This window comes from Cannabis sativa, chromosome 2 (assembly GCF_029168945.1).
Source record: "Cannabis sativa cultivar Pink pepper isolate KNU-18-1 chromosome 2, ASM2916894v1, whole genome shotgun sequence".
In the NCBI taxonomy this organism is placed as follows: Eukaryota; Viridiplantae; Streptophyta; class Magnoliopsida; order Rosales; family Cannabaceae; genus Cannabis; species Cannabis sativa.
Genome location: NC_083602.1, coordinates 20,371,696 through 20,384,385, shown reverse-complemented (window position 1 = coordinate 20,384,385; position 12,690 = coordinate 20,371,696). Strand labels below are relative to the sequence as shown.

At 33.9% G+C, this 12,690-nt stretch overlaps 1 non-coding gene across 1 annotated transcript; it reads right to left on the bottom strand.

Annotated features, from left to right (window-relative positions):
* Window positions 1-12,378: 12,378 nt before the first annotated feature.
* LOC133035282 (small nucleolar RNA R71) lies at window positions 12,379-12,485 on the bottom strand. Its single transcript, XR_009686558.1, has one exon. It is a non-coding gene; the product is annotated as a small nucleolar RNA R71 (small nucleolar RNA).
* Between the last annotated feature and the right edge of the window lie 205 nt (window positions 12,486-12,690).

The following is a 12,690-nucleotide window of genomic DNA, read 5'->3' as shown; positions in this document are numbered from 1 at the left end:
TGTGCAGCTCGTTGCTAATCAACGAGGTTTATGGAAAACGTGATTAATTAAAATTTTTGCTTTTTAATTAAACTTATAAAATAATATTACAAAAGACTCGGGATCCCGATTACAAAATCATTTACAAAAAGATTTTACTGTTTATACAAAATAATGTCGCCTAGCGACTAGTTACAAAATCAGCCTCGCTGTCCCGATGATCGTACGCTCCAGGCCTAACCGCCCCGACATGTACAATCTTCACAAGCTCGCTCACGGTCCATCAGCTTTAGCCTTGCCTTTACCTACACATAAACGTAGGGCGGCGTGAGTCGACGGACTCGGTAAGAAAAGCATAATAATACTCATACATAATCCCGGTTATGATCAGACGCCCATACCCCTGATCATAACCCTAACTGCCGTGTCTAACACGATGCGAGTCCCGCCTGCCGTGTCCAACACGGTGCCGAGCCTTCGCCGCCATGTCCAACATGGTACCGAGTTACGAACGTTCATAGGGACGGTACTATTAACACGTAACAACACGATCGGTCGAGCCGGTCATACTCATTCTTGGTCATACTCCGGCTGTCTCGACGTGTTACTATATCCTCCCGATCGGTCGAACCGGTCATACTCCGGCTGCTGGTCATACTCCGGCCACAGTCTGTACCGACGGGATACGTCAATAGTACGGAACCACCAACCAAGTGTCGGCTGATCGGTCGAGCCGGTCATACTCATTCTTGGTCATACTCCAGCCTGTACCGACGTGACAGGGTTGGATGGTTCGAAGCCAACATACATAACTAATGTAATCTAACAGGCTTCCTACATGCACGCTAAACATGTAATCTACATATGCATACTGTTATACTATTCTTACCTGGATTCCGAATTCAGGTGTGCCGGTCAACCTGACTGGAACTTTAGCTGAGCGGCGGATTACAGGCTCCTAAACCATAAAAATCACAACACTATAAGTGACACGCTAAATCACTTCCCGGGGACATAAACTAGGAACTAAAAGTTTCCCTATCGATAAAAAGCATGGCAATACCCCCTAAAACATAAAAACGAGGAAAACTAGGGTCCCTGAATTTTCCCCAACCGGTAGACCGGTTGCCCAACCGGAATTCCGGTTCTGGAAACCTTCCAGACCTGTTCTATACCTCCCCTAGAACATTTCTAAGGCAACAAAACAACCCAGAAATCACAGAAATGAAAAACACCATTAAAGCTCAAGCTTTGAGTTCTAAACTCAAACTTGAGAAAATCCCTCTAACATGCAATCAAACTAGATCAAACCTACATAATCATGCATAACTAAGCCTCTGAAAATGAAAACAACCAACTACAGCAAGTAATAACAGATTCCACATATATTTTCAAAAATCATAGTTTTATACAAAATTTCACAAACTTAAACCAAGCAACTAGCATGCATGAAACCTACTTAAATTCCTTCAATTCAAGCATAGAAAAACATAGAAAAATAACCTAAAACTACAGCAGCAACAACTCAAACTCAACATGCATTTACTCATCATTTTCACCATTTTTATTCAAGAAAATAAAGGGAAAAAGTTAGAAATCACCTACCACAATCAAGAGCTCACAAATTAAGGTTGAATCTAGCTTTGAAAATTGATGAAAACCAGCCCTAGAATTCCATGCACTCAGCCGAAAAAGAGAGAAGAAAAAGAGAGTGTTTCCTTGAAAATTTTCTTTATTTTTTTTTTCTAAGTGTTGAAATGAGGCTATGAAGAGTAAAATTAAGTAAAAAGGATTCTTTTCAGCCAAATAAAACATAAATAACATTTATTTTTCATTTAATAAAAATCACTAAAAGACAAAATACTAATGGGGCAAAAAGACCATTTTGCCCCTCCACACTAAAACCACATAAATCACACTAAAGGGGTATTTTTGGGAAATTCTAAATTCCCGGCCATTCCCGACATTCCCAATGTCTAATAACCCGTCCCAAACTACTAGTTTAAGGAAACCTTACATTGATTGCAGCAGAATATAATGACTCCTTCCGTTCAAGATCTCTAGCCCTTGATTCCTTTCTGTAGCAGAGCATTATCAAGATCTAAACCTAGATCTCTTTCTCTCCTTCGAATTTGGTTACCACCGTCTTACTCACTATGATTGAGTACTTGACTTGCTATGTGTGGGCATGACACTCATTCACTCAAGGTTTCGAATGGTGAAGAACAATGAAGGAGGTTTGAAATCACTAAGGAATGAACTCTCTCATCTAGGTTGGTTGAAGGCATCAAGTGGATGAGTGAGAGTATCATGTTCCTTTTATAGTGTTTCAACTAGGGCTTAGGGTTGAATTATATGGATTAAAAAAGAATAAAATATTGGGCAAAAATAACTTAATGGCTGTACATGATAGTGGACCAATCTCTAGTTAGATTTTTGCCACTTTATTTCAACCACTTATTCTTCTTTTCAATAATACCATAGTTTCCAATTCAACATTATAAATGCCAAAACTATTTATTTAATAATTATAATTAATTACTAAATAAAATTATCATTTATGTAATTTATTAATTAGACCATACAAAGTCTCTTAATTAACAAATTGACCCCAAAACCTTTTTTCTTCACAATTAAGCCCTTGCTTAGTGAAGATTCTTAAATAAGACATAGTCGAATTTTAGAATTATAATTGGTTAATTAAAATTGATCAATTGAGTCTGCAAACAGTATTATCTCAACTAGTGAGGGGACCATGGGCCTATATAACTGAGCTTTCAATAAGTAGATCTAGAATTTACCAAGTAAATTCTCAACTTATTAATTCCGCCTTGCTCCACTATAGATTTGGAATTGAATACGCTCTCAGTTGTATAGAACACTCTATATGTACTAAGATACAAATACGTTATGATTATCCATTGTTACAATCCTAATAGTCAAGGATTCTCTATAGATGATCTACATTTAATAGGGACAAACTTACCGTTCTACCCTTCAATGTATTTTATCCTTAAAACACTTAGCTACCTATAAATGATACTTAAGTAAACTAATATAATTACTGAAATGAGGCCTCAATCATTTATCTCTATCCAGCCAAGCTCGAAGGAGATCATCGTTTCACTTTTATGTCCAGATAGAATCTATAGATTCCATATCTATGATCAGCGCTCCCACTCAATTGTACTATCATGTTCCCAAAATGTACGTATCACCCAGACCAAAAGGTAGGCTTAGCTAACAAATCAAAGAACACATTAACACTCTTGAGATCGAACCTAACCATGTCAGGATTGAGATCCATAGACCTAAGATCAACTATTGATATTGACTTAGAAAGATATAACGGTAAGTTTATAATATCTTATCCAAGATCAATATCGGTCCCTTCCAATGTATACTTTATACTTCCGATACTGGTAAACTTTACCAATGTCCTGGAAAGGACATAACAGTTATCTAAGGTGTAAGTGTACCGTATCACTAATTATCACGCCAGTCTAAATCAGTGAACTGACAAATCAGGGAATTAAACTTTTGAACTTATAATCATGATTATATTCCACTGTGCTAACGACACTATAATCAAAAACAAATACATATATTTTGGACTTAATAGAATTCATACATTAAACATAATCATGAAATAAATCATGTGAACCATGCAACATAAAATAAGATTTCTAATCTTTATTAATTAGTAAATCTGATTATATTGAAATGAGTTTTATTTAGGGCAGAAAACCCAACAAACTCCCACTTGCACTAATATAAAACAAAAAGTGCATTTCAATTAATCTCAACACCTTGATATCCAGATCAAGTGTAGTATGTAGTATGTTCTCCGTAATAGGATCTGACAAGTTGTATTCAATACAACCTTTCTTCCACCATTTCATTTTCTTAATCAAAAAATCCTTGATATTGTGAAATTCCTCTTTATATGTATACTCTTCTAGGGATACTGGATTCTTTACTTTATGGCAACTAATTTTGTATTAGTCAGGAAGTAACACTAGTAGTTAAAAAATGCTGGTACAATGCCAAAAATGTATAGAACTTTCCTTAGACTGAATAAGTATCTTTCCTGCAACTTTAACATATAGACTCTCTAATAGACTTAGAGACTTCAAATAGGTTTTTACACTTTTCCAAAATCACTACTCCACCCCTAGAGTAATCACCACCTCAGCAGCAGACTTTCTAGCACTAAGGCAAGTCTAGAAACCTGATTTGGTGTAGTCTAAGAGTATTAAATACCACCCTTATCGACTAACATATAGTTCCTCTTCTTGATCTTAGATTTACTTGATTGTCTTCCAATGTTCTTTTCCTGGATTAATCTAATACCAACTCATTACTCCCACTCAACAACAGGTGTCTGGTCTAATGCATAACAAAGCATATGTGAGACCTCTCACTGTTGATCCTATGAAATTCTTTTCTTTGGCCTTATCTTTTCTGAAATAGTTGAAACTTTTCCTTAGATAAATAAAATCTATGTCTAGAAGTCGAGAAGCTTCTACAGATTTCCATTAGAAAAATACTCCATCAACTTACTAAAGTATATTGCTTGCAGTAGAGTATGTAAATCACTAGGCATATCATAAGCAATAGGTTTTGTAACACCCTAATCTATAGGGACGCCACGTGTATGATTTTATAAACTAATTTAATACTAGCTTATTAAAAACCGTGATAATATTAAAAACTTGACTAAAAGAAAACACTAAAAACAGACATTACAACGGCAAAAAAAGTGTGTTCTGGGAATCACTGTTATAAAAAGTTTTGCTAAATAAATATATACGACAACCATATAAACATAAAATCAATATACACAGCAGATACAACAAGTCCAAAACAACTCCTGGCAACTTGACACGCTGGCCGGTGAGGTCAATATTTACTGGAGAAGAATGCCACCTTTTCTTTGCCTTTACCTGCACCACATAGCACTTGCTAGTCACAAGGACTCAACAAGAAAAGTAATAATAACAATCATATAGTTTATTATTTGAATATTATTATTCATACACAATAAGAATAAAACCATCACACATTGTTCATTAGATGAAATCCAAATCACTACTGGAATCTACCACGAATAAACATCAGTATACATATATTTGGTAATACAAAACCATTATACCAATAATGGAATTCATATTCATTTAATCATATAAATAATATATGTTACCTCATAAAGCAACCATCTTCATAACATCACATTGCCTAATCAGGCAAGTCGATGCTTTAATCTGATAATCTTGTGTTGCATCGCCTAATTAAGCAAGCCCGTGCCATAGCTTGAAACCTGTCGGATAACTGCATCACCTAATCAGGTGAGCCTGTGCCAAAAACTTGTACCCATATATCATATAATTGCATCACCTAATCAGGTGAGCCCCTGCCACAATCTGTCACCAATATATCGCATCGTCTAATTAGACGAGCGCGTACCTACGCCCAGTACTTATCATATGTCACTAACACCAAAACTTACGCCTAGTACGTCGCCAGGAAAATCGCATCTCCTAATGAAGTGAGCCCGTACCTACACTCGGTACTCATCATATATCACTGACACCCGTACTTACGCTCAGTACGTCGCCAGGAAAATTACATCACCTAATCAGGTGAGCCCGTACCTACACTCGGTACTCATCATATATCACTGACGCTCGTACTTACGCCAGTACGTCGCCAGGAAAATTGCATCACCTAATCAGGTGAGCCCATATATCACATGCATAATATTACCACATTATCATTACTCAACCAATTAATTTTTTCATTATATAACAATATTATCTATATCTCAATATTAACCAATTCATAACGATACTAATTGTATTACATACAACGTACTATGCAGTACAATATACTTTTCTTACCTTTAATCTATGTTCATATATTTCAGCCAACCCAAGTGGAGAACTATCCCCAATGATCTCGGTCCTATGTCACAACAATGATAAACCAATAAGTGTTTATCCCAAAACATTACTTATATTCACATAAGACAATCGAGGTTTTTCTACTAAACCCTGCGGTATAAATACACTAAAATAAAACTTATATTTTAGCTCTAAAGCATACACCATATTGTAGAGCTCGTCACAAGCTTCGAAACGGTATATAAAATGTCCAAAACGGACACCCGAGTCATAAGTTATGACAAAAATACGATTTCTGATCTCTTAAGAATTTCTAAAAACTATAAAATACGAAAATCTTAATTTTTCGCACTCACCGAAACATTACCAAAACTTATCCAAATCACTCCAAACTTCACAGGGCACATATATCCATAAATATTACCATCATTATGTAACAGAAATTAAAATCGAGCCCTTAAATGAAAAACGCCATTAACCTTCAGACTAAGCTTTAAAATTTTCCAAACTTGATTTCTAACTCAAAATCACTTTAAATTCAACAAGAAAACATCGGAACTAGTCCCATGACTACCCGGGAACAATTCTATAAGGTCGAAACTTTCATACTATTCTAATTTACAAAATCCCTTTGCGAAACTAATTGTTATTTTAACTTAAAACGAAATTAAACCATACCTTAAGCTTTCCGCTTCAAGGATTTGCTATCTTGCTACTACTGGAGCTTAGATCGCTAAGTTTTGGTTTAAAAATCAAAGAAAATGGATATAGAAGAAGAAGGCTTTGTTGAAAGGAGAGAACGAGGATTTTGTTTGTTCGTTCGTTCTGTTTCACTAATAACTTAATATATATATATAATCAAATTTTAAACGAAAAATAAAGTTTCGTTTATATAGCCTATATAATGATATAATAATCTAATATTTATAATAATATAATAATAATAATAATAATATAATATATAATATTATTAATAAAAACTTTATTATTAGGAGTTATCTTATTATTTCTTAGACACTAAGAAATTTTTATTTTTAGGGTATTTGGCCAACTTCGAATATCCTAAAATATCCCAATATTTCTAAAATCAACTTATCCCAATAATCCCATCAATATTTCTAACTAAAACTGTTATGACATTTTTAGCCGCCAACCGGGTCTCCAGGATCGCCGAACCTGCAAATATTTTTATTTCACAAATAACTCATATTATATCCACGTATTTCAAATAAATCTCCGTAATTAACGAATATGCTTATTTATTGTTGCGATATTTTGCACACGCAAGTGTACGTACCGTTTCAAGTAGTAGACTCACCAGGAGTGAGATCGATCCCACAGGGAGTGTAGTTAAGTACGTTAAAATTAAACTTTTACTTCTATTTCGTTAAATAAAAGAATAGAAAAGAATGAAAAATAAGAAAACTAGTAAGAAGCAACGATTAAAGAAAATTGAAAGTTAATAAAAACTAGGGCTTCGATTTAAATTGTTTCTATTGAATATGGCCTAATATGATTATTTTCCTAATATTAATTTCTATGCAATAGAAGGTTTACTAATTTATAGTCTTCTCAGATATATAAATCTCAATTACATGCAAACTTTCTACTCTCGTGATAAATTTAACATGCAACATACATTAAACACAGAAACCCTATAAGCTATCTAAACCATATAGGTACTCTCGTCCTATATCGAAATTCAATTCTATTTTACTATAGCATATTTGACACTCACTTCTCAGATCTCGCATCAAAATCATAGACAGATAATTGGTGATCAGGCAATTAAAAGTAATTAAGCACAAATAAAATAGAATACATAGAAATTAGGGGGAAAATAAATCATATTAAAACCATAAACAATGTCAAACAATATCCATCTAACCCTAATAAAGTGTTTAGTTACTCATGTTCATTGTAGCACAATTACACATATTAACTTTAAGAAAAGAGATGAAAATAGAGAAGAGAAGAAGAGAAGAATGCTGAACCCTGAGAAGTATGCCTCCAATTTTGCAGTTGATCTCTCCACTCTATATCTGAATTCTCTCCTTTTTTTCTCTCTGAAATTGCTTGCCAAAACTATTGAAGTCCCCTTCTTTTATAGCCAAAAAATGATAAAATAAGATAAAATTCGCTGAAGAAAAAAACCTATTCTCCTTAGGATTAGAAAACCTATTCTGCTTAGGATTAGAAGAGGAGGTGAGTTTTCTGCTGCGTTGACTGATAGTAATTTGGCCATAACTCTCTCGATATTGCTCAGAATTAGACGATTCAAGATGTTCCGGAAAGATAAAAAAGAGATATAGAACTTTTATGTTTTGACTTTTTTCAAAATCTAATCGGAACATCATCGAATTCAGGCTTGAAGTTTCAGCTTGCACAATTTTCTCTATTTTAAATATCATGATATTTTTATCTTTTTCCCATCTTTTTCTCTGATATTTTCTAATCTTCTTCTATTTTAAATCTGCAAAAATAAAAGATAAAAAGCGTAAAAATGCTCCAAACACGATCAAAACTCAATTAAAAATATACTAAACTTAATCTAAAATTAATACTAAAAATAACCTAACATTTATCCACTAATCAAGTCTTCAGGGTCACCGAACCTAAAAATATTTTTGTTCCACATATAGCTCATATTACATTCACACATTCTATATAAATCTATGTAATTTATAAATTACGCTTATTTACTCACTTATAGCAAAATTTAAATTTTATGCTGAAATAAATTAGTAGGATCATAATCCCACTTATTACCTGATTAACACATAATATAAATATAAACCTTAATTATTTACGATTAGACTTATCGGGATATTACAACCATCTCCTCCTTATAAAAATTTCATCCTCGAAATTTATTTAAACAATTCGGGATATTATCCCCGTATTTATGATTCTAACTCTTAAATTGATGTTTTCATCTTGCTATATATATATATATATTTCTACAACACTTTCTTTAACTAATGGAATTGTCTCATTTCATAGTATTTCTTTTTTCTAGTCCAAAACCTGGACAATATGTTTTCCCCATATAATAAATTTGTCTGAACTTTAACATCGTCACAGCTCAGAATATGGGTCGAGTCTGATACATATTTTCTCAGCATGGAGACATGAAATACATTATCTACTCCAGACAACGCAGGAGTTAAGGCTAGCTAATAGGCTACCTGTCCTACTTACTCCAGTGAACATGTATCTAATATTTCTCTCGTACCACACTTATTAAGGTACCTAACCAGTGGGACATTTAATTATCACTTTTAGACAAACACTTTGTCAGGGAAAGAGATTATTCTAAGATAATACAACCTTTATCAAATATACCCATGACATGTTTCTATTATTCTATTGATCTTCTCAGGTTACCCACATTTCAAGAATAAAACATCATACTATTTTTGCTTTAATCTTCGTGGTTCTCAATAACCATCTTTAATTCTTAACATCATAGTCAAAGATATCAATCTTTGAATCTCACAAGATTAGATTAATCCTTCGTATGAATTCTATATCCTTATTTATTGTATAAACTATCTATACTGATAGACAACATATTAACTCGGTATCTCCAACCATTTCTATTCAGTCGAAATCATAAGATCCCACAATACCTAATTTATAATTATGTCTTTCCATTCCTTATATGGGACCTCCTAAGCTGACCTACTGACTTAGCTTAATAATAAGTTAAGTATTCATTTATGAAAGATATTCAATTAGCTACTTCTTATTTCCATCCACTACTATATACTCCTCTCAATACCTTGTCAATATCTACTTATTAACACATCCATTCCTCTTGATAATCTCTGGAACGACTACTAATTCTGCATCCTAATATGAATCTTTCTAGCGTACTTTGTCCTTACTCGTACGCTTTATGAGATGACTCCCCAGAAGATTTTCCATCATGAGATTACCCCAAGTTAAGTATGTTTAACTCCAAAGTAAGCTCATGGTGGGTTATGAGAAAGTAGATGCTTCTTTGTTGCTCCTAATTATATTTCTTGCTTTCATTCTTTCATTAATAAAATTCAATTGCCATCACTCCCTTCATTAACCTCTTACAATTCCTCATCTGTTTTTGTTCACTTAAACTTGAGGAATTCCCATCTTATTGTCAATTTGTATCTTGTTCTTTTCTACTTATTTTAACCTGCATCAATTTCTCTTGAGCTGACACAACTTTAAAATTTCCTAATCACTTACAGTTAACTACCATTATAAAGTGAATTAATGTAACCTATATGGTAGAGGCAACATTGCTCATACCAGGTACCCACAACTAAACTAGAAATACCCATTTCCCAAATTCTCAACAAATAATAATTTATGAAAGATCATTCCTTGATCCTGAAGTTTCTTTTTTGTGTTAGGTAGAAATTGTTAGGCTATTTTTAGCCTACGTTTTGAGTCACTTTTTATAGTTGTTTTCCTTCTTTATTATTCTTTTTGGAATGGAATTATGTTTGTTTTCTTTGGTTTTAGGTTTCACACTGGAATATATCAATTGATCAAATTTCAGAAAACAACAATCTATAGAATAGAGAAAATTCTGCAAGAAAATAAAACTGAAACTTCAAGCTTAAATTTCACTATGTTTTGATCCGATTTCAGAAAAAGTCAAAACAAAAAAGTTTTAGATTTCTTTTTCTTCTTTCCAACGCATCTTGAATCAACTCATTTGGAGTTTGTATGTGAAAGTTATGCCCATTTTACTAAAAGATGTTGAAGTTGTCAAATTTTGCTTCAGTAGTCGCGACCACCACTTTCCATGGTCGTGACTAGGAGGCCAGACAGAAAGTTTTTTTTTTTTTCGTATTTTGCCTATGGTCGCGACTAGGCTTTATGTGGTCGCGACTAGGGGCGAAATATGAGATTTTTGACTAGTTTTTGACTTTTTCGAAGGTAGCAACCCTAATTTCTATTTAAGGGGCTCGTGTTTTAGAAGGAAGGGAGGCAAAAATTGGACCCAAAAGTGAAAGAAGGAGGCAGAGGAAGCAATGGTGGCGATCCGGAATGCAATCACCAACTAGTTCTTTCTTAAACTCTTGATTTCTATGTTAATTTCTGTTTTAGATTTGATTATGGATGTTATTATGGATTTTATGAACTAAACTCCTATTTAGGGAGATGATGAATGTTGATTGAAATTACTTTTGGTTAATGATAATTGTTATTTCTCCTTTCTTGATTGTGAATTTATCCATATTTGTGTTTAATTAGATGTTTAAGATTTATCACCTTCTACATGTTCTATGATCCCAATTCAAAATCTGAAAAGTGAGAATTGAGAATGCTAAAATTGGATAAACTAGGTTTTGATGTGAAACGAAAGTATTTGTATAGCCTTTGTGACATTTAGATTATTGCTTAATGCTGATTATATGTTAATCTATCTCAGAGATGATTAGATAACATGTGATTTAGGACCTAAAAGATCTGAAAAGAGTTAGGTTAATTTTTATAATATGTCATTCACATTGAGAAAGAGAATTGTAATTAGTATTAACAATTGGGGAATTAAATTAACAGGATTCTTTTCCCTAATTTCTCATCCTTGATTAAACACCTTTATTGCTTTCTTTAATTTTCTAGTTTTTTTCTTTATTTCAAAATCTATCAAAATTATTTATTTACCAAATAGAATCATAAGTTTAATTTAGTGGTATTCAGTTCAATTCCCTGTGGTTCGACCTCACCTACGTGAGTTTACTACTTGATTACGTGCACTTGCGTATTGTTCATAATTTTCGTAACAAGTTTTTGGCGCCGTTGCAGGGGAATTGTTTAAAAATTGATATTACAAAAAAAAAATTAGATTAAATTCTACTTTGGTTAATTTTTCTTGCTTATTGCTAATCTGTTTCTCTTAGATTGTCTTATTTCAGGCATTGGGGGTGCATGCGACGTCAATGACAAAGTGTAATACTGCCGGTTGATCTTGAAATTGAGAAGACCTGTAGAAGAAACAGAAGAAACAAGAGGCAAGAAAGAGTTTCAGCAACTGCTGAAACAGAAGAAATCATGGCTGATAATGCCAATGGCGGCAACAATGGAGGCAACAACGGTAATAATGGTGGTGCCATTGAAGATCAAACAAATGGTCGTAGTCTGAGGGACTACATTCTTCCAACTTTGACGGGGGTTCAGTCTTGTATAAGACCACCCGCCGTAGCTGACAATAACTTTGAAATAAAGCCTGCCATACTTCAAATGGTGCAATCCTCAGTTCAGTTTGGTGGACTCCCCATCTGACAACCCCAATCTGCACTTGTTAAACTTCATGGAGTTATGTCAGACTTTCAAAGTCAATGGAGTCAGTGATGATGCAATCCGCTTGAGACTTTTCCCATTCTCGCTGAGAGAGCGAGCTAAGAGGTCACTGATCTCCTTGCCACCGAACTCTATTGCAACATGGACTGATTTGGCGACAAAGTTCTTGTCCAAGTTTTTTCCTCCAACAAAAGTTGCCAAGTTGCGAGGGGAAATTAATTATTTTTGTCAACTGGACAATGAATCTCTCTATGAGGCTTGGGAGAGGTTCAAGGATCTCATCAGAAAATGTCCACATCATGGGATCGAAAAGTGGATGTTGGTTCATAATTTCTACAATGGGCTGATTGGTAATACCAGAACAATTATAGACGCCGCAGCTGGTGGGGAATTTATGAGAAAAAGTGTAAATGAGGCCTATGATCTGCTTGAAGAAATGGCCATGAATAACCAACAATGGCCAACTGAAAGAAGCCAAACGAAGAAAGTTGCTGGTATGCACGTGTTGGGT